We start from the raw sequence: 24,806 nt of genomic DNA on the forward strand, positions 1-24,806 counted from the left end.
ACACTATCACAGATTTATCTAGGAATGGTTTACAAACCCTGTTCATTAAATCCATGAAGGCTGCTGGAGCATTGGTTAGTCCAAATGACATAACCAAAAACTCGTAGTGTCCATATCTTGTTTTGAACGCAGTTTTCTAAATATCCTGCTCTCTTACCTTTAGCTGATGATATCCTGACCTAAGATCAATCTTCGAGAAATAGCTCGAACCTTGCAACTGATCAAACATGACATCAATTCTTGGCAACGGGTAATTGTTCTTTATTGTTGCCTTGTTTAACTCCCTGTAATCTATACACATTCTCATGCTCATATCTTTTTTTTTCACAAATAACACCGGAGCACCCTAGGGTGATGAACTAGGTCTAATAAAACCATTGTCCAACAACTCCTGAAGTTGCTTCATAAGCTCCTTCATCTCTGTTGATGCTAATTGATATGGGGCTTTTGTTATTGGTGTTGTTCCTGGTAACAAGTCTATTCTAAACTCCACTTGTCTACCAGGGGGCAATCCAGGAAGATTCTCAGGAAAAACTTCCGAATAGTCACACACCACTGGTGTACTTTGCATATCCTTTTTCTCCTTCTTAGCATCGATCATGAATGCCAAGTATGAGGTGTATCCTTTAGATAAACACTTTATGGCTTTCATTAGGGAAATGATTCCAGTATTTACTCTGCGCTTATCTCTGTATACCATAAACGATTCCTTTCCAGGTGGGTTTACCCTTACTATCTTTTTCTTACACAGTATTAAAGCATTGTTGACGCTAAGCCAATCCATCCCCAGAACAATGTCGAAACCATTTAATTCGATGGGTAACAACTTTTCTTGGAATTCGTTTCCATTCAGGTCGATGACGATATTCCTAATACAATCGCTAACAGGTATGAATTTGCCACTAGCAACTTCTACAATTAGGGCATCATCTAGCTTTTCTATAGGCAATGCTAGTCTTTCACCAAATTTATGTGATATAAAGGAGCAATTCACTCTAGAATCAAACAATAAATTGGCAGGCAATCCATTCACAAGAAAGGTACCTGAAGCAACGTCTGTTGCATCCTTTGCGGCTTCCAATGACATTTGGAAAGCTCTAGCTTTTGTCTTTGGCGGGAGATTAGGCTTCGCTGCCTCTATCTTCTTCAGGTAATCCTTTAAAATGTGCCCTTCTTCATGGAATCCATAGCACACCCTTTTGTTGGTTGTGCACTTGCTGGCGTAGTGCCCTGGCTTTCCACATTTAAAACAAGTGACCTCCTCATCACATTTCCCAACATGGTTCTTCTTACATTTATCACACCATTTTGTTTCGGCTCCTCCTCCGAATTTTCTCGAACCAGACTTCGAGAACTTACTTTTCTTGTTGGAACCTGAAGTTCCTTCAAACTTTCTCTTTTCGCCAACTTCTGCCCTCTCCTGATTCCTTTCTTTTAACTGGGTTTCCACATTTTTAGCTGCTCGGAATGCTGTCTTCAGAGTAGCTGCCATCTTGACCGTTGCGCCAAAGTCGGATGACAATCCATTTGCGAACCTCTCAATTTTTGAGAGTTTAGTTGGCACTAAGTATGGAAATAACTTCACCTTTTTCGGTAAATGCAATAGCATAGTCGTTTATGCTCATTTTCCCTTTCTTCAAGTTCTGAAATTCATTGTTTAGATCTATCAGATCTATCTCTGAGCAGTACTACATCTTTAACTGCTCCAAGAACATTTTCGAAGACATTTTCATGGTTTCTCCATGTGGCATCGTGTCTGCCAATAACTTCCACCAGCTTAAGACTCCGGTCTTCAGTTGTCTGACCGTAAAAACAGTTTTCTGCTTGTCACTACAATTGCAGCTTTCAAATACCATCTCCATTTCGGATATCCAGTCCATGATCTTAATAGGCTTTGGGCTTCCAGAAATACTTGGCGGTTTGGCACCCAAGAAATCTTTATACATACGCCCATCTCTGTGGATTTCCCTCTCTGGGTTATTCCTCCTAACCACAACCGGTTCATCTTGACCAACAGATCTACTATAATTTCCCTACTCCAACTGATCGTCATTTAATTCAGGTTGTTCAACTGGCATAGAAGGTTCACTCCTATTGTTCAGCAACAAGTATCTCATTTCCTCCCTTTGATCAACCATAATTGTTTGAATCATGGCTCTTACTCCAGCCATTGTGATAGGTTCTAGTGTAGCTTCTGCTATTGACACTTGTTCCACCACTTGGGGTTGAGGTTGCTGGTTTTTGTTTGCATTTCCAGCTCCACTTCTGGTTTTTGCCATCTTGATCTATAAACTAAGTTAGGTGAATTTAGATCTTTAATCGCAATAGACATTTAAATTCTCCTTATTACTCCGAAACGTTTATATGCTAGTTCTAATATCGTAGTCGTACACTTAAAATCCTAAACACATAAGGTTTCCAGATCCGGTCGGCAACAGACCATAGATCCGAACAAATAATGGCATATATGATAAACATATAGTATTTAGCACATAAAAACATTTTAGGCATATTTCCTAAAATATACTAGTGCTCGTGTCTAAAATATGGTAGACACACATCTCACGATCATCACTTAGCATTCTAAGTTTAAGTCTAGAAATCCTACAAATTCCTAGTTCACTTAAACTAATGCTCTGATACCAACTGTGACATCCCCATTTTTCTCGGCCAGAAAATACCGATTTAGTTTATTCTTTTAAAAAAAATCAGAGTAATTTTCCAAAAGATGTTGCGGAATTTTTTCCTAAAACAAAATATAATAAAAATTTATCAAAACATTTCTTAAAGAAATATATTTTCATTATATAACAAAGCCTCGGGATGTCATGTTCCGATACAAATCAAAAGCATAAATAGTACATTATAAGCCTTACAACAATTATTTACAACTACTGGCCTATAATAAAAAAGTCTATCGTTGTCTTCCAATTATGCTCGGGGTTCACTACCTGTAATATGAAAAGCTGAATGGGTCAGGCTTAGGAGCCTGGTGAGCATATAGGGTTTTTAACCCATAAATAATAAATTTATTAATTTTCATCAACCAACAATAAATTTATTAATTTCATGAAACAACAATAACCCTGATTACCCGTTCCCATTATCATCACTTTACGTCCATAAACACCTTTCATAAGGGACCTAGCCTAAGGATTTTCATCGGGGCGACAACACTGCTTTAGGGGAGTTGTAACACCATAGTTTTGAAGGCCAAGAAAGGAAAGAAAACCCTAACTTTAAGGGGAGACTCGGCGAGTCCAAGGAGGAACTCGGCGAGTCCGAGCGGGATCCGGGTCGAGGAGTAAGTGACCGACTCGGCGAGTTGGCCAAGGGGACTCGGCGAGTCTGGTCTGTGCGAGGAAAACCCTAAATTCGGGACTTGGAGCCTATTTAAACATCTCATTCTCTCTCCTAGGGTTCCTTTACTGCCTCTTTCACCCAGAACATCGAATCCTAAGCCCCATTGTTGCCCATTCAAGCTTCCAAGCCATCCTTGAGTGATTTGAAGGAAGAAGAAGAAGGGGAATCATTGAAGCTTCAAGGATTGGCTTTAGATCTGAAGATTGGGGAAACTTTCTGAGTTATTGAAGGTATTAATTCATTTCCCTCCTTTAGATCTAGTATGGTTGTGAGTTTTGGGGGCTTTTAGCCATGATTAGCTACCCCTTTTGAGTTAGAAGCCAGATCTGAAGTTGCTACTTCGGATCTAAGCATATTATGGTCTTGAGAAGCATAAAATATATGCCCTTGAGTTGATTATGGAGCCTCTTTGCCTTAAACCCTAGTGCATGGTGTATTTTGCCTAGATCTCCTTCTCTACACGTAAAGTTTTTTACTTTACGTGAGGAATAGGCTTGGGAAGGGTAGATCTACAGTTTGGATTCCATGCATGACTCAAAAGTCCTCTGCATATATGGAGATCTGAATGGACTCGGAGAGTCCTTTGAGTGGACTCGGCGAGTAGCATGAAGATTTGGAGGAACTTCACGAGTGGGATGAACAGCTCGTCGAGTCAGATGAAGTTGGGCAGGAACTCGACGAGTTGGATGAACAACTCGGCGAGTCTGTTGAAGGTTGTCTTGGACTCGGCGAGTCTGTTCTTGGACTCGGCGAGTCAGGTCACGAAACCCCAAACCCTTCGATTTGAGACTTGAATCAGTGAGTCTAATGGAGACTCGGTGAGTTGGACAGGTCAGGACTCGGAAATTGGTAGACTCGGCGAGTCATGGACTGACTCGGCGAGTCGAGTCGCGAATAGAAGGACACTGAACATATAAACTCGGCGAGTCAATAGGGTGACTCGGCGAGTAGGGTTGACCTGGAAGGTTGACTTTGACCATGACTTTGACTTTAACCAGAGCTGACTTGGTTGTCTTTCGGGGGTCAGTTAGACTCATTGTTGCTTTGATATTGGTAGCTTGGGGAGCGAGTGGAGCAGGAGTTCAGAGAGTTGTCGGGCAGCAGCTAGTGGGTTCATCAGCCAGTTCAGCCAGTGCAGGTGAGTTTCCCTTTATATGAATGGGTCTATGGCCACAATGTCGGCCCATGTAGTTATGAGTAGAAGACCCGGGGGGGTTAGCCCTAGGCACAGTATGCTAGTATGATATTCGAGACGAGGTCCAATGATAGAGGGCGGGTGTCCAAGGAATGGTTTATGTGATAGTTTATACTTGTTATCTGTGTGATACTTGTATGTGCCTGGTAGGGAGGTGAGTGTGGGCGAGGTCCCGTATCTCACCAATAGCAGAGTGTGGATGGTGTTCCACATCTCAGTAGCAGCAGATCAGGGGCGAGGCCCAAGTTAGGGAAGGAGTGAGGGTGGGCTGGGCCCGCACCTCACTATCAGCAGGAGTATGGACGGGGTTCCATGACTCATCAGTAGTAGGACAAGGGCGGGGCCCAGAGATAGGCGAGGCATTAGGACAAGATCCATTAGTATGTGTTTAGCTCATGTGATGTGATGTGATATGTTTATGTGCTATTATATGTTAGTGGGCGAGGCCTAAGTGAAACAGATCTGTATCCGAGTGGGGCTCAAAGCCAGGCGGGGCCTGGAGCGGCAGGGCCGTTGTAGCAGGCGAGGCCCAGGATGGCGGGCATGGCCCAGTATGTGCAGTATGTGGTTATGCATGGTATGTGGTAGGGTGGGGAACTTACTAAGCTTCGTGCTTACGGTTTTCAGTTTTGGTTTCAGCTACTTCCGGTAGCGGAGGGAAGAGCTCGGGGTGATCGCATGGCACACACCATAGATTAGACAGCCTGTGAATGTTTTACTCTGATAATGAACATGTGTTTTGGAAATTAATACTCTGATTATAATTGGATTGATGATTTTGCTTTAAGTAATGTTTTATTAAAAGAAAATTTTTAGTCTTGAATTTTGGGATGTTACAGGATTCCTCAACAATTTATGTCAAATAAGGCAACCATGTGGGGGATGGAGTATACCATTGAACACTAAGTTCACAAACACCTACAGGTTGCGAGCCTGCTAGCGTTCCACTAGACTGTCTAGAAAGGTTCGTAGTCGTCATTTATACTCCACTAGATGACTGAAACAATAACAATATCGAGGCCTCTCATCATTTTAACACACATTGACTATTTTATCCACCCATGTTTTACCCAACATATTTGTAGATAAAAATACATATACAGTTTAAAACTTGTATAAAATATCTATTCAACACCCATCTCAAATAAACAACCCATATAATTACACATAGCATGTATTTTATAGAAAATACTTCATATCTATGTGAAAGAAGAAAGTGACTATACATTCACTTGTTAAGACGATAATTGGGCAGCACCTCGTCTCGTAAAGCAATCGTTTCCGATAAAACCGGGGCGTTTTCTCAAAACCGGGCTCCACAGGGGCAGAGTTTCGACTCGACAAACTGTTTTTCTTGGAAACTTCGGCGCTCCGGGATTGCTTTGGGTGCTATGGAATGATACCGGGACCTCGGGGGGTTAAAACTAGCTAGAGAAGTAGTAGAGAGTGAGAGAGAATAGATTTTCCGAATAAAATCCGTAAGCCCTTGGTTTCTATTTATAGTGGCTGGACATCGGGGTTATGTTGGGCGTAATGTCCTCGTATGTTGGGCGTACACCGAGTACATTGGGCGTATGGGTGGATCATCTCGGACACATCGGAGCTACGTACATGCGTCGACCATCCCCAACAACTTCGAGGATCACTGACGGCTGCCAGGGAAAGACGGAGGCTCTAGTAGCGAGGAGTTCGACATTTCAGTTGCATGTCGATGAGGCCTGAGTTCCATTAGATGTTGTTGCAGGTACACATTATATTCGCTTTCTTTATGCATTCATTATTTACGCTTATGATCATGTGGTTGTGTGTGTGAGAGAGACAATATGTTTAGTTAGAGTCTTCACCTAGGGATCGTAGTTCCTTTATGTTACTTGGGTATGATTATTAGAGGAACTGTCACATGCCATTTTGCATACCAGGAGTCATCTTAAAGAATAGTTGGTTGAGTTGGTTGTAGGCGTCAGTTCGAGAGCCTCTCGGCAAGGATTTCTTTGGATCAATTGTTATCGTTAGTAGGGTAAGAAGTGTTAGGAGCTATTAACTTCTGTGTATAGGTGGTACATTTTCGTATGGATCGATTCAGTTGTTGAGGTTATGGAAGGTGTTCGAGTTATATCAATTAACAATGCTTTAGGTGTAGTGATCTCTCGGTAAAAGAGTTGATGGATTAGTTATCTGCCTATTATGACTATGGGTTATTTGTTCTTTGTTGTCAGTTGAGATTGTTCAAGGATTTGGAATTGTATCAAGGGAAGGTGCTTTAGAGGCAACAATCTTTATTCAGGAATAGCAAGGTGTTGATCTGGTTTGAGTAAGCTCAGGATGACAGTGGTAGGGCAGAGAAGTTAGGAGGTTGGCATGTTGTAGTTGAATCTAAGTGGGGGAGAACCGTTTTGATTGATAGAGACATTTACGAAGGTGAAGCAATACGAAAATTTATCATGGGTAAGTGGATATCCCATTCTGATTGTATTACGAGTCGAGGGTTATGCAAGGGATAATGTTCGGTGTTTACTATAAATAGACTTCCACTAAACTTCATTTTTAGTGTATAATATTTTGAAAAATAACTTGCTTAATTAAAAAAAAAAGAGTTTACAATAATATTTTCTAATGTTTGATGAGTTAAATATCTTTTATTACTATTAAGATATTTATGTTTTTATAAAACACATATTCATATTTGTATCTATTGATTATGCTAATGTATTTACACAAATAATACACATCACAGTGATGATACTAAAAATACTTATTTCACCGGTGACGCATCATAATTTTAAGCTAGGATGGTATAAAATCAAAAAAGTTGATTTTATTATTAAAAAATAAAATATAAAATAATTATTAATTTAAAATAGTCAAACAAAATAATAAAATGTTTCATTAAAATAAAAAAATAAATAATTATTGGTAAATAAAAAACAATCCAACGTTAATATGGCTGGTTAATAATAGGCAATTAATTAATGCGTAAGATTCTAAATAATTTCATGATCTTCAAGCGTTTCGGTTGGGGCACGAACTGTTCGTTTGACTACAAAGTGAGTGCCAGTCCTGCCTGAACTCTTCATCGTTCTTTCTTATTCTTCCTCTTCGTATCCACTTTTTCAATTTTGTTCCTCAGAACACTCGTTTTGTTGACATTAAGAGGATCTTAACCATTTTCCTCTGGTGCTCCAAGCGTAAAAATAAATTGATTTCAAGAAATTGGTGACAGCGGGAAGAAGACGATGATGTCGGAGGGCAAACGTTCTCTTTCTCATGCTCTCCATTATTTCTTCAGTTAATCCATTCTATAAACCCACATTACCCTTTCTCATAATTTCCATCCGATGATCAATAACTATACATGTCACGCCACCTAGCCTGCTGCTTCCCTCTTCTTTTCCCTTTTTGATCCAACGCTTCACTTAACTTCTCCTCTACCGCCTCTGTTTCTTGAAACCGAAGCCTCTCACCCCAAATATCAACTTATACGCTCCAACCCCTCTGAAGAGAAGACTTGAAATATTCTTTGGTTTGATCTCAGCTAATCAAACGTCCAGAATCTTGAAGCAAAGCAGACGAATGATTTTCATCCCCTTTTTTCTTCGACATGTCTGCTTTCACCCAAATCGACGCCTCTCACAGGCGATGATCATAGTGGACGTAGGGTTTCTTTTTGCTAGTCTGATTCGACTATTTGTTTCCCAATTTCACAATGTTGAGGTATTTTTGAACCCTGTTGGTTTTAATTTGTTATTTGGGAATGCAACAGGCTCATACAGACAAGTTGTGAAGAGCGTTTATTGTTGAAAAATCTGTAATTTTGTTTCTTTTCATCTTCTTGACTAGGTGCCATATATGATAAGTTTACTTATTAACCTGTGTAGGCTTATGAAAGGGTTTAATGATTGGGATAATTCCAGTTACCTCCAAGGTATGTAACTCCATTGATTTATGTTTATTCTCAAAATCACTGTGGTTATTGGTATTCTTCTTTTCACTTCAATATATATATATATATATATATATATATATATATATATATATATATATATATATATATATATTGTCCAGAAGAGTGTTTCAAACAACAATGACACTTGTTTTGAAGGTGTCATTCTCATTCAGCTAGTTCTTTTTTTTTGAATCCTCCAAATTCTGATGAGAACGATATCCATACTAGCTTGAAATCTGTCTTATATTACTAGCAAGGTTCATTGTTAAACATTTTATGTTTTGTTCATGTGTGATTGATTGTGTATTGTTTTCATTTTTCAGATAATTAAGAAACTCTCAATACCATGGTTTGAATAATGCAAGTGGATCCCTTGAACATGCCTTCATTGAGAAGCTTCTGTTTTGGGTGTTTTATGAATGTCCAAAAGGTAGCTATTTATTTGCTTATAATCGTTTGATAAGTGCTAATATTATACTTCTAAAAACAAAAGTTGTGAATATATTTATTTAACTGTACAAGTTTTTTCCATTTATAATCACAGCTATGGTTTTAACTGTTATATGATATGATATGATGCACAGGGGCAACAACATAATCTTTTATCTCTCTTGTTGAAGCACTGAAGATGAGTGATGCAAGAGTATTATTGTTGAATCCACCTGAGTCGCTTGTTGACTGTTTTAACTGGTAAGTTTTTGGTGACATGGTGTCTATGCATTTGACAATTCTATGATCTTTATTATATTTACCTTTGATGACGTGTCAAATACATGCCATGCCATGTAACCTCACCAAAACTTACCGGTTGGTTGGTTAAACTTGGAATAGAATGTCACCAAAACTCTATGATTCTTTGATGGAACAGGTGACACAGCATCCTGTTCTGTTCTGAACTTGTTAAATAATAATTAATTATTCTCATCTTACTACATCATTTTTAACTCCTTAATTTATATTAATTTCATTCTTGTAAAACCAGGTGTCTATGCTATTTATATTTAATGACTGGTTTTCCACTTTTCACAGTGGAATTGGACAGAGGGTTTCTTTTTGCCAGTTTGATTCCACCATTTGTTTCCCAATTTCACATTTACTTGAGGTATTTTTGAATCCTTTTGGTTTTAATTTAACTGAATTTTACTAGAGCTGTGAAGTGCCTACGTTTCATTAAACTTACACTTTTATTGGGCTTGTGACCTATTTTTTTTTTTTTATTAGATTAGGGATTCTGTTATGGAATACTATAATTGTTGGGTGTTTCTGCCTTTTTAATTTTCATGAACACAAACTAATGTTTTACTCTTTTTACAGGATGTTGCCACCTGAAACCATGGTGGGCCCCTTCAAACCCCAACCTCATCTGGAAACCAACATCTCCAAAGGTTAATTTCTTGAAACCAATTACATCAATATTTATCCAAATATATAGAAAGCAATTTTGATAAGACCTGTTAGTTTTATATTCAAGAAAAAAGATTGCACTATTGCATTGTGTTTTCAGTTTTTCCCTTGTTAAAGTTATGCTTCCAGAACTCTTATTTATTGCAACGTTTTAATTTAGTTTAAAAAAGTTTACCCATTACATTGATTATGTTTTGTGGTATGTGTTTGTAGGAGCTGTCATCACATGTTTTATTTTTAAGGGAAAGACAAAGAAGAAATTTTCTTGAAACCGGATCCTCTCACCCCAAATATCAACTTATACGCCCCAACCCCTCTGAAGCAAACACTTGAAATATTCTTTCGTTTGATCTCAGCAAACCAAACGTCCAGAATCTTGAAGCAAAGCAGAGACATAACGATTGATTTTCATCCACTTTTTTCTTCGATATCTCTGCTTTCACCCAAATCGACGCTTCTCACAGGCGATGGCCATAGTGGACAGAGGGTTTGTTTTTTCCAGTCTATCTGTTCCTCAATTTCACAATCGTGAGGTATTTTTGAACCCTGTTTGTTTTAATTTAACATCTACTTGAGGTGTGAAGTTGTTATGTTTCATTAAACTTGCAGTTTTATTGGGTTTGACCTGTTTTTTTTTATTAGATCAGGAAGACAGAGAAGAAATTTTGGTTATATTTACTGCTGCTGTTATTCTTTTTCAGCAAGATGCCAAGGAGTTGGTTCACGTTATGGTTAGTTTCAGATTATTTCCTTATTCTAATTTTCTATTTCATTGTTATTTTTGAAGATTATAAAGTTTTGTGTAACATAAATTGTACAAAAAAAAAATTATAGAGACATTGGCTGATTTGTCGAGAAGAGAGGGAGATGCAAACATAAAACCTGATCTGGATATTGATGTCTTCATGAAGGTAGCAAAATATTGAATATTTTTTTTTTGAATCTTTCATGATAGAAATTTAAAATCTTTATTGTTTTTCATTCAGGCTGCTGCTACTGAAGGTTAAGAAGGTAGCGTAGTCACAGATTATACTCTCAAGCTATTGGGATTTGGAACATCTCATCTCTTTTGAAGGACAGGGTTAGGAAAATTGAAGGAAACCCTGATTTCTGTTGCCTTATCTCTTAACAAAATACTGTAAATCAAGGTGAATTACCACATATATTATATATTATATACCAGGTTTGTTGTGTATAGATGTTTTTGTTTTGAGAGTATTTCACTATCTGTTTTGCTGATGCGTTTTATTTTGGTGGATAACATGCTGCATGCTGCTCCACTTCATTTCCCTGCTTCATCTCAACAAAAAACTGTAAATCAAGGTGAACTACCACATATTATATACCAGGTTTGTTGTCTATATATGTTTTTGAGAGTATTCACTATCTGATTTACTGATGCTTTTTAGATATTGTTCAAGAATCTTGATTTGGTCATGAAGGCAGTTACTCCATTTCCCTGCTGTTCCTTTGGTTGAAGATATGAATATGGTTTTATTTTTTCTGTTTTCATTGCAACTGCCAACTAGATAATTAAAAACTGTTTGCTGAAAAACTTATTGATCCTTTACTTTTGCAGGGTGCTTCCAATGGTAATGGATAAGGCAAGGGTATTAAAGATATATATATATATATATATATATATATATATATATATATATATATATATATATATTGTCCAGAAGAGTGTTTCAAACAACAATGGCACTTGTTTTGAAGATGTCATTCTCCTTCAGTTAGTTCTTTTTTTTTTTTTGAATCCTCCAAAATTATAATGAGAACTATATCCATACTAGCTTGAAATCTGTCTTATATTATTAGCAAAGTTCATTGTTAAACATTTTCTGTTTTGTTCATGTGTGATTGATTGTGTATTATTTTCGTTTTTCAGATAAGAAACTCTCAATACCATGGTTTGAATAATGCAAGTGAATCCCTTAAACATGCCATGCAACGTGTTATTGATGACAACCTTGAAGTGGGATGTGCATCAATTGAGAAGCTTCTGTTTTGGGTGTTTTATGAATGTCCAAAAGGTAGCTATTTATTTGCTTATAATCATCTGATAAGTGCTAATATTAGACTTCCAAAAACAAAAGTTGTGAATATATTTATTTAACTGTACAAGTTTTTCCATTTATAATCACAGCTATGGTTTTAACTATTATATGATATGATACACAGGGGCAACAACATAATCTTTTATCTCTCTTGTTGAAACACTGAAGATGAGTGATGCAAGAGTAGTATTGTCTGCTCTTCACAATGTCATTCAGATTTTATCCAATTGCTAAAAGCCACCTGAGTCACTTGTTGACTGGTTTAACTGGTAACTTTTTGGTGACATGGTGTCTAGTTGGTATGTATTTGATGACGTGTCAAATACATGCCATGCCACCTCACCAAAACTTACCGGTTGGTTAAACTGGGAATAGAGCATTTTTTCAGTGGAACCAAAACTCAATGAATAAGTATTCTCATCTTATTACATCATTTTTAACTCCTTAAATTATCAATCTAATCATTATTAATTTCATTCTTGTAAAACCAGGTGTCCATGCCATTTAATGACTGGTTTTCCACTTTTCACAGCGGAAGTGGACAGATGGTTTCTCTTTGCCAGTTTAATTCCACCATTTGTTTCTCAATTTCAGAATCTTGAGGTATTTTTGAATCCTTTTGGTTTTAATCTATTAACCGAATTACTAGAGGTAGGAAGTTCCTTTGTTGCATTAAACTTACACTTTTATTGGGTTTGACCTTTTTTTTATTAGATTAGGGATTCTGTTATGGAATACTATAATTGTAGGTTGTTTGTGCCTTTTTAATTTTCATGAACACAAACTAATGTTTTACTCTTTTTACAGGATGTTGCCAACTGAAACCATGGTGGGCCCCTTCAAACCCCAACCTCATCTGGAAACCAACATCTCCAAAGGTTAATTTCTTGAAACCAATTACATCAATATTTATCTGAATATATAGAAACCAATTTTGATAAGACTTGTTAGTTTTATATTCAAGAAAAAAGATTGCACTATTGCATTGTGTTTTCAGTTTTTCCTTTATTAAAGTTATGCTTCCAGAACTCTTATTTATTACAACATTTTAATTTAGAAAAGTTTACCCATTACATTGATTATGTTTTGTGGTATGTGTTTGTAGGAGCTGTCATCACATGCTATGGGAAAGATAGAGAAGAAATTTTCTTTTACCAAATAATATTCATATTCAGTCCAAGGTATGTCATCTCCTGCTGCTGTTATTCTTTTTCAATTTCAATTTTCTGTTACCAGTTCTGTGATACTAAACATGCGTATATTTTCACTTTCATAGTGGGGATCCAGAAATAGCAAATTGTTTTCATTTCATACTCCAGGTATGTTTTACCACTAAACCACTCTATATTTTGTTGTGTGTCATAAGTTCAGTGTTCATGTTCATCTTCTGCTGCTCTTATTCTTTTACAATTAGCATGGTGCTTTAATTTTACTTTGAAAAAACTTCCCATTAAATCATTTTACATTCAAAAACATCCATTTTGCATTAAATTCTCATAAATCATCCTATTTTTAGCAATCTACTTTAACGTTTCTTTATCTAATATCAATGAAACATCAAACTTCACTTTTCTCATCTATGCATTTTACTTTGAAACACCTATTCTACTTTCAAAAAATCATCCATTTTACATTGAAATTTCAAAAATCATTCCGTTTTTAACATTCTACTTTCACTTTTCTTTCTATAACATCACTGAAACATCAAACTTCACTTTTCTCATCTATGCATTTTACTTTTGAAAAAATTTCCAATTAAAGCATTATGTTGTCCAAAACTTCCATTTTACATTGATTTTTCAAAAATCATTCCATTTTCAGCATTGCACTTTCACTTTTTCTTTGTATAACATCATTGCAACTTCACTTTTCTCATTTATGCATTTTATTTTGAAAAAAAAAATCCAATTATAGCATTCTATTTTCAAAATCATCTCATTTTTAGCATTGTATTTAAACTTTTCTTTTTGTAACATCATTAAAACATCAAACTTCTGTTTTCTTATCTATGCATTTTACTTTCAGAAATTTCTATTTTACATTGAATTTTAAAAAATCATCACATTTTTAACATTGTACTTTACCTTTTTCTATGTGTAACATCATTGAAGCATCAAACTTCTCTTTTTCTCATCGATGCATTTTACTCTGAAAATCTTCTAATTAAAGCATTCTACATTCATAAACATCCTTTTTATGTTGAATTTTCAAAATATCATCCCATTTTTTGTACTTTAACTTTTCTTTCTATAACATCATTGAAACATCACAGTTTTTATTAATCTATGCATCTTACTTTGAAAAGAACTTCCAATTAAAGAATCCTACTCTAAAAACATGCATTTTACATTGAATTCAAAAATCGTCCCATTTTTAGCATTGTACTTTAACTTTTTCGTCTTGTAACTTCACTGAAACATCAAACTTCTATTTTTCTCATCTATGCAATTTACTTAAAAACATTTCAATTAAAGCTTTCTAATTTCTAGAACTTCCATTTTACATTGATTTTTCAAAATCATCCTATTTTTAACATTATACTTTCACTTTTCTTTGTATAACATCATTGAAACTTCGCTATTCTTATCTATGCATTTCACTTTTAAAAAAAAATTCCAATTAAAAAATTCTATTTTCAAACTTCCATTTTACATTGATTTCTCAAAAAAATCCCATTTTTAGCATTGTATTTTCACAATTTTGTTTCTATAGCATTATTGAAGTATCAAAATTCTTTTTTTCCTACCTATGAATTTTACTTTGAAAAAACTCCCATATAAAGTATTTGACTTTAAAAAAACATCCATTTTTCATTGAAATTTAAAAATCCCCCCCTCTCCTTTTAGCATTGTAGTTTAACTTTTCTTTCTGTAACATTATTGAAACATCAAGATTTTGTTTTCTCATCTATGCATTTTACTTTGAAAAAACTTTCAATCAAAGCATTTTATTTTCAGAAACTTCCATTTAACATTCGATTTTAAAACATCATTCCGTTTTTAGTATTTTACTCCAACTTTTTTTTCTATGTAACATCATTGAAACATTAAGCTTTTCTTTTTCTCATCTACGCATTTTACTTTTAAAAAACTTCCATTTAAAGCATTCTATTTTCAAAATTGTCCCATATACATTGAATTTTATAAAATCATCCCATTTTTAACATTATACTTTACATTTTTCGTTCATTAGCTTTATTTAAATATGACACTTTTTTTTCTCATCTATGCGTTTTACTTTGAAAAAACTATCAATTAAAGTATACTATTTTAAAAAACTTCCATTTTACTTTTGATTTTCAAAAATCATCCTATTTTTACCATTTTACTTTTGCTTTTCTTTCTATAACATCATTGAAACATCAAACTTCTCATATCTCATCTATGTATTTTACTTTGAAAAAACTTCCAAATAAAGCATTCTACTTTCAAAAATATCCTATTTTTAGCAATGTACTTTACCTTTTTCTTTCTGTAACATCATTGAAGCATCAATTTTCTCTTTTTCTCATTTATGCATTTTACTTTGAAAAAACTTCTAGTTAAAGCATTCTAAGTTCAAACTTATGCACTTTACCTTTCTCTTTTTGTAACATCATTGATATATCAAACTTATTTTTTTCTATATGCACTTTACCTTTCCCTTTTTGTAACATCATTGATATATCAAACTTACTTTTTTTATATATGCATTTTACTTTGAAAAAACTTGAAATAAAACATTCTACTTTCAATTACTTCTATTTTTAATAAAATTTTCAAAAATCATTATATATTTAGCATTGTACGTTCACTTATCTTTTTGTAACACCATTGAAACATCAAACCTTTGTTTTTCTCACCTATGCATTTTTTTATAAAAAACTTCCATTTAAATCATTTTTTTTTCAAAATCTTCCATTTTACATTGAATTTTCAAAAATCATCTGATTTTTAACAATGTACTTTCGATTTTCTTTCTGTAACATCAATTAAACGTGAAACCTCTCTTTTTCTCATCTTTGCATTTTATTTTTAAAAAACTTCCAATTAAAACCTTTTTTGTTGAATATCTTCAATTTTACACATTGATTCTTTAAAAATGATCTGATTTTAACATTATACTTTCGATTTTCTTTATATAACTTCGTTGAAACATCAAACTTCTCATTTCTCACTATGCATTTTACTTTGAAAAAACTTCCGATTAAAGCATTCTAGTTTCAATAACTTTCATTTTGCATTCAATTTTAAAAACTCATCCCATTTGTTGCACTTTACTTTAACTTTTCTTTATTTAATGTCATTAAAACATCAAACATCTCTTTTACTTTAACTTATCATGTTTTTAGCATTATACTTTAACTTTTTCTTTCTGTAAAATCATTGAAACATCAAACTTTTCTTTTTCTCATCTATGCATTTTACTTTGAAAGAACCTCCCATTAAAGCATTCTACTATCAAAAACACCCATTTACATTGAATTTTTAAAAATCAACCCATTTTTTGCATTGTACTTTAACTTTTCTTTCTGTAACATCATTGAAATATCAAACTTCTTTTTTTCTTATCTATGCATTTTACTTTGAAAAACATGATGTCTACATTAAATTTTTAAAAATCATCCCATTTTATAACATTCTACTTTCAGTTTCTTATTACTGTTAACACATTGTATTTTCAAAAATCATCCTATTGTTAGCATTGCACTCTCATCTATGCATTTTACTTTGAAAATACTTACAGTTAAAGCATTATACTCTCAAAAATTTCCATTTTATATTGAATTTTTTAAAATCATCACAAATTTAGCATTATACTTTATCTTTTTCTCTCTATAACGTCATTGAAACATCAAACATCTCTTTTTCTCATTTATGCATTTTACATTGAAAAAACTTCCAATTAAAGCATTCTACATTCAAAAACTTTCATTTTACATTCAATTTTCAAAAATCATCCCATTTTTAGAATTGTAAATTACATTTTTCTTTTTGTAACATTTTAAAACATCAAATATCTTTTATCTCTCATCTATGCATTTTACTTTGACAAAACTTACAATTAAAGCATTACACTATCAAAAACTTCCATTTTACATTGAATTTATAAAAATCATCACAAATTTAGCTTTATACTTTAACATTTTCTTTCTATAACATCATTGTGACATCAAACATCTCTTTTTCTCATTTATGCATTTTACATTGAAAAAACTTTCAAATAAAGCATTCTACATTCAAAAGCTTCAATTTTACATTCAATATTCAAAAACCAACCCATTTTTAGAAATGTACATTACAATTTTCTTTTTGTAACATCTTTGAAACATCAAACATCTTTTTTCCTCGTATATGCGTTTTACTTTGAAAAACTTACAAGTAAAGCATTATACTCTCAAAAATTTTCATTTCAATTTGAATTTTTAAAAATCATCACAACTTTAGCATTATACTTTACCTTTTTCTTTCTATAACATCATTGAAAGATCAAACATCTCTTTTTCTCATTTATGCATTTTACATTGAAGAACGTTCCAATTAAAGTATTCTACAATAAAAAACTTCTATTTTGCATTCAATTTTCAAAAATATGCCATTTTTAGAATCGTACTTTACATTTTTCTTTCGGAATCATTTTGAAACATCAAACATCTTTTTTTCTTATCTACGCATTTTTACTTTGAAAAAACTTACAATTAACTCATTCTAAATTTAACTATTTCCATTTTACATTTAGTTTTCAAAAATCGTCCCATTTTTAGGACTATAGTTTAACTTTCCTTTCTGTTTCATCTTTGAAACATCAAACATATATTTTTTTCTCATCTATGCATTTTACTTTGAATAAACTTACAATTAAAACATTCGACTCTCAAAAACTTCCATTTTGAATTGAATTTTTAAAAATCATCACAAATTTTGCGTTTTACTTTACGTTTTTCTTTCTATAACATCATTGAATCATCAAAATTCTCTTTTTCTCGTTTATGCATTTTACATGGAAAAAACTTATTAAAGCATATTACATTCAAATACTTCCATTTTACATTCAAATATCACAAATATCCCATTTTTAGAATTGTACTTTTCTTTTTTTCTTTTTGTAACATCTTTGAAACATCAAACATATATGTTTCTTAACTATGCCTTTTACTTTGAAAAAAACTTACAGTTAAAACATTCTACTTTCAAAAACCTCCATTTTACATTCAATTTTCAAAAATCATCCCATTTTTAGAATTGTACTTTACATTTTTCTTTCTGTAACATCTTTGAAACATCAAACATCTTTTTTTTTCTCATCTATGCATTTCACTTTTAATAAACTTAAAATTAAGGCATTATACCTCTAAAACTTCCATTTTACATTGAATTTTTAAAAATCATTACAAATTATACTTTACATTTTTCTTTCTATAACTTCATTGAAACATCAAACATCTTTTTTCTCATTGATGCATTTAACATTGAAAAAACTTCCAATTAAAGCAATCTACATTAAAATACTTCCATTTTACATTCAATTTTTAAAAATCATCTCATTTTTAGGACTATATTTTAACTATCCTTTTTGTAACATCATCGACACATCAAACATCTATTTTTATCATTTATGCATTTTACATTGAGATTTTTTTCCAATTAACGCATTCTACTTTCGAAATCGTCCATTTTACGTTGAATTTTCAAAAATCATCCCATTTTTAGCATTGTACTTTCTTTAACATAATTGAAACATCAAACATTTTTTTCTCAACTATGCATTTTACTTTGAAAAAACTTGCTTTTTAAGCATTCTACTTTGATATACTTCCATTTTACATTCAATTTTCAAAAACCATCATATTTTTAGCATTGTACTTTAACTTTTCTTTGTGTAACATAATTAAAACATCAAACTTCTATTTTTTCTCATCTATGTGTTTTACTTTGAATCATCTTACAATTAAAGCATTCTACTTTCACAAACTTCCATTTTACATTGAGTTTTTTAAAATCATCACATTTTTATCATTTACTTTAACTTTTTCTTTATGTAAAATCATTAAATCATCAAACCTCTGTTTTTCTCATCTGTGCATTTTACTTTAAAAAAAAACTTCCAATTCTAGCATTCTACTTTCAAAAATATCCTATTTTTAGTGTTGTACTTTACCTTTTTCTTTATATAACATCATTGAAACATGAAACTTTTTTTTCTCATCTATGCTTTTTACTTTTAAAAAAATTCCAATTAAAACATTCTACTTTAAAAAACTTCCATTTTACATTCAATTTTTCTCATCTATGCATTTTGCTTTGAAAAACTTCCAATTAAAGCATTCTACTATCAAAAAGCTTCCACTTTACATTCAGTGTTCAAAAATCATCTCATTTTTATCATTGTACTTTAACTTTTTCTTTATTTAACATCTTTAAAACATCAAACTTCTCTTATTCTTATCTATTCATTTTACTTTGAAAAAACTTACATTTAAAGCATTCTACTTTCAGAAACTTCCATCTTACATTCAATTTTCAAAAACATCTGATTTTTAGCATTGCACTTTAACTTGTTCTTTATGTGACATCATTGAAAGATCAAACGTTTCATTTCTCATCTATGCATTTTACTTTGAAAAAACTTTCAATTAAAGCATTTTATTTTCAAAAATTTCCAGTTTACATTCAAATTCGATTTTTCAAAAATATCCCAATATTAGCATTTTACTGTAACTTTTCTCATCTATGCATTTTATATTGAAAAAACTTACAATTAAAGCATTGTAACAACCATTTCACATTCAATTTTCCAAAATCATCCCATTTTTACCATTGCACTTTAAATTTTTCTTTATTTATGTAATTTACCTTGAAAAAACTTCCAATTATAATATTATACTTTCAAAAACTTTCCATTTACATTGCGTTTTTTAAAATCATCACATTTTTAGCATTGTACTTTAACTTTTTTTGTATGTAACATCATTAAATCATCAAACCTCTCTTTTTCTCATCTATGCATTTTACTTTGAATAAGCTTCTAATTATAGCATTCTACATTCAAAAATATCCTATTTTTACCATTGTACTTCACCCTTTTCTCTATATAACATTATTGAAACATCAAACTTCTTTTTTTCTCAGCTACATATTTTACTTTAAAAAAACTTCGAATTAAAGCATATTCTACTTGTAAAAACTTCCACTTTTACATTCAATTTTCAAAAATCATCTCATTTTTAACATTGACTTTAACTTTCTCTTTGTGTAATATCATTGAAACATCAAACGTCTCATTTCTCATCTATGCATTTTACTTTGAAAAAACTTTCAATCAAAGCATATTATTTTAAAAATTTTCCATTTTACATTCGATTTTCAAAAAAATTGTCCCATTTTTAGGATTGTATTTTAACTTTTTTCTCATGTAAACATTTTACTTTGAAAAAAACTTACAATTAAAGCAATGTACATTCAAAAAATTCCTTCTTACATTCAATTTTAAAAAATCATCCTATTTTTAGCATTGCAATTTAACTTTTTCTTTATGTAACCTCATTGAAACATCAAACTTCTTTTTCTCATCTATGCATTTTACTTTTTAAAAAAACTTACAATTAAAGCATTCTACTTTCAAAAAACTTCCAACTTATATTCAATTTTCAAAAATCATCTTTTTTTTGCATTGCATTGTAAATTTTTCTTTATGTTATTATTAGCATATTGCATTTTAAAAATCAATGATATTTTTAGCGTTGTATGTTAGTGTTTTCTCATATATGCATTTTGCTTTGAAAAATACTTATATGTAAAGTGTTGTACTTTCAAAAATCATCCCATTTTTACCATTGCACTTTAACTATTTCTGTATGTTCATTGAAACTTTAAACTTCTTTTTTTCATCTAAGAATTTTAATTTAAAAGAACTTCCATTTTACATTCTGTTTTCATAAATCATCTCATTTTTATCATTGTACTTTAACTCTTTCTTTATTTTACATTTGATTTTCAAAAATCATCTCATTTTTAGCATTCCGCTTCAACTTTTTCTTTATATATGCATTTTACTTTCAAAAACTTTCATTTCACATTCAATTTTCATTAATCATCCCAATTTTAGCATTGCAGTTCAACTTTTTCTTTTTGTAACATCTTTGAAACATCAAACTTCTAATTTCTCATCTATGCATTTTAATTTGAAAAAAACTTCCAATCAAAGCATTTTTTTTTTCAAAAACATCCAATTTACATTTGATTTTCAAAAATCATCCCGTTTTTAGCATTGTACTTTAACTTTTTCTTTATGTAACATCATTGAAACATCAAACTTCTTTTTTTCTCATCTATGCATTTTGCTCTGAAAAAACTTCCAATTCAAGCATTCTACTTTCAAAAACTTTCATTTTACGATGTATTTTTAAAAATAATTCCATTTTTAGCATTGTACTTTCTGTAACATCATTGAAACATTAAACTTATTTTTTTCTCATCTATGCATTTTACTTTGAAAAAACTTCCATTTAAGATTGAATTTTCAAAAATCATCCAATTTTTAACACCATACTTTAACTTTTCTTTTTGTAAACATCATTGAAGCATCAAACCTCTCTTTTTCTCATTAATGCATTTTAAAAAATTCCAATTAAGCTTTCTACTTTCAAAATCGTCCATTTTACATTGAATTTTCAAATATCATCCCACTTTTAGCATTGTACTTTTTGTAACATCTTTGAAACATCAAACATCTTTTTTTTTTCTTATCTATGCATTTTACTTTGAAAATACTTCCAATTAAAGCATTCTACTTTCAAAAACATCTATTCTTACAATGAATTTTTAAAAATCATCCTATTTTTAGCATTATATTTTACCTTTTTCTTTCTGTAACATCAAACTTTATTTTTTTCTTATCTATGCAATTACTTTGATAAAACTTTCAATCATTATTAGTATTGTTTTCAAAAACTTCCGTTTTGCACAAAATTTTCAAAAATCGTCATAGATTTAACAATATTAGTATTGCACTTTAACTTTTTTGTATATAACATCATTGAAACATCAAACTTCTCATTTCTCATCTATGCAATTTACTTTTAAAAAACTTCTAATCAAAGAAATTTATTTTCAAAAACTTCCATTTTACATTTATTTTTAAAAAATTTCCCATTATTAGCATTGGACTTTAACTTTTTCTTTATGTAACATCATTGAAACATCATACTTCCCTTTTTCTCATGTATGCATTTTACTTTGAAAAAACTCAGGGTGCGTTTAGTTGCGGAAAAATGGGCCGTTTTCCGGAAAAATTTTCCAAGAAAAATGAGAATTTTGAAAACGCGTTTAGTTCGTCTATTTTTCTAAATTTTCACGGAAAATGAAAATTTTCCGTTTTCTAAAATTACAAAGAAGTTGGAAATTTTTGGAAAACTAATAATCATTGTTTTCCACATTTTTCTAATTCCAAATTTTTTTTAAAATATAAACACACACCTACTCCACCTCTACTTACCCCTACCTTAACCCCCCCCCCCCACACCCCCCCCACACACACACCCACCCACACATACATACCCACCCACACACACAAACACACCCCCACCCCCACCCTCACAGACACACACAAACATACACCTACCCCCACAAACACACACATACACACATAAGCACACACTCGCACCCCCACCCACCCAACACCACCACGACAATCACCGACCTACCATCACCACTAACCTGTCACTAGCACCACCACCATCGCTGCCGCCGTCATTATATATAATGATCGCTTCAGGTGTTAATGATAATACATAATACATATAAGGACATTGTTAAATTTTGGTTTTCTTATTTTTAGCATATTGAATTTCAAAAATTCATCCCATTTTTAGCATTTTAGTTTCACTTGTCTTTTTAGTAACATCATTTAAAGTATCTTTTTTCTCATCTATGCATTTTACTTAGAAAAATCTTCCAATTATAGCATTTTATTTTTTTGTTTTCTTAATATTAGCACATTGCATTTTAAAAAATGATACCGTTTTTAGCATTCTGTTATCACTTTAATTTTGTTGTAACATTGAAAGATCAAACTTTTTTTTTTCTTATCTATCCATTTTACTTTGAAAAATCTTTCAATTATAGCATTCTATTATCAATTTTCATATTATTAGCCAATGACATTTTTTAGAAATCATCTCCTTGTTTAGAATTGGACTCACTTTAAGTTCTGTTACAACATTGAAACATGAAACTTTTTTTTATTATCTCTGTAGTTTAATTTGAAAAATCATCACATGATTGCATTCTTCGGTTTTTTTATGATTAACACATTGAATTTTCCAAAATCATTCAACTTTTAGCATTGTACAATCACGTTACATTCTCTTACAACACTTGACCATCAAACTTTTTTTTTGTCTATGCAGTTTACTTTAAAAAATTATCCATTTATAGCATTCTACTTTCAGTATTTAAATATTAACACATTGCATTTTAAAACCGTCACATTTTAGCATCGTGCTTTTACTTTCATTTCTGTTACAACGCTAAAACATCAAACTTTTTTTTATCGTCTTTTTAGTTTACTTTGAAAAATCTTGCATTTATAGCATTCTATTTTCAGTTTTCTAAATACTAACACTTTGCAGTTTTAAAAATTATTCCTTTTTTTAGCATTGTGTTTTCACTTTCATTTATGTTAAAAAATTAGATTTTTAAAAACCATCCCATTTTTAGCATAGTACTAACCTTTTTTTTTTTTTTTACAACTTTGAAATATCAAACTTTTATTTTTTCTCATCCATGAATTGTACTTTGAAAAATATCCAGTTATAGTGTTCTACTTTAAGTTTTCTTATTATTAACACATTGTATTTTCAAAAATCTTCCCATTTTTAGGTTTGTACTAATTTTTCTTTCTTTTACAACATTGCTATGAAACAAACATGAACCAATGAAGGGGATGCTAAAAATGAACGGGTGACAAGAAAGATGAAATGTTTATTACATGTTAAACGATCACCATTTTAAGGGTCCCATGATTATGATTTATCATAATAAACATAGCAAATTAATGACACCAAGATTGAATCTTTGTACTAATAAGTACCATTTAATTTTTTAAGCTTCATATGTATATGTGCTTCGAGGATATTTTCAAAAATCGTCGCATATTGAACATTGTACTTTCACTTTTCTTTCTGTTACAACCTTGAAACATCAAGCTTTTTTTTACAACTATGTATATTGTTTTGAAAGAAACAATAACCAATCAAGGGGATGCTAAGAATGAACAAATGACAAAAGATTTGTTTACATGAAGTATGACTTTATTGTAGGAATACATTAGGATTAGAATGATGAAAAAAAAAGATGAAATATGTATTACATGTGAAATGACCAATGTTTTAAGGATTTCATGATTATGTTATGTCATGGTATTACCATAGCAAATAGATATATGACAACAAGATTGGATCTTTTTAACTCAATTTGAATATTTAAGCATCATAATATGTTTATGTGCTTTGAGGATATGATTCGTAAGATGAGGTTAAGTATGGATAATAGGTGTTAGTTTTAGACTTATTTTGGTAATGATCTAGGAATATGATGAATTATGGACATATGGTTATATATGGACTGAGGAGAAAAAGGACTTTAGAATGTTAAGCATATTAATAAATCATAAAGTGGTCTTAGCACTTAACATTGCATTTTTTTTAAATCATCATCCCATTTTTAGCATTGTGCCTTCATTTTTCTTTCTTTTACAACATTTAAACATCAAACTTTTTTTCGCTCGTCTATGCATTTTACTTTGAAAATACATCCATTTATTATATTCTACTTTCAATTTTTTAAATATCAACACATTGCAT

At 31.6% G+C, this 24,806-nt stretch overlaps 1 long non-coding RNA gene across 1 annotated transcript; it reads left to right on the forward strand.

The window, feature by feature from the left end:
* Positions 1-9,254: 9,254 nt before the first annotated feature.
* Positions 9,255-11,053, forward strand: LOC145101551 (uncharacterized). The gene is made up of 7 exons (XR_013705706.1): positions 9,255-9,369; positions 9,484-9,603; positions 9,816-9,886; positions 10,119-10,438; positions 10,548-10,636; positions 10,740-10,816; positions 10,892-11,053. It is a non-coding gene; the product is annotated as an uncharacterized LOC145101551 (long non-coding RNA).
* Positions 11,054-24,806: the final 13,753 nt, after the last annotated feature.

This window comes from Lactuca serriola, chromosome 4 (assembly GCF_051521515.1).
Source record: "Lactuca serriola cultivar US96UC23 chromosome 4, Lser_US96UC23_V15, whole genome shotgun sequence".
Classification (NCBI taxonomy): domain Eukaryota; kingdom Viridiplantae; phylum Streptophyta; class Magnoliopsida; order Asterales; family Asteraceae; genus Lactuca; species Lactuca serriola.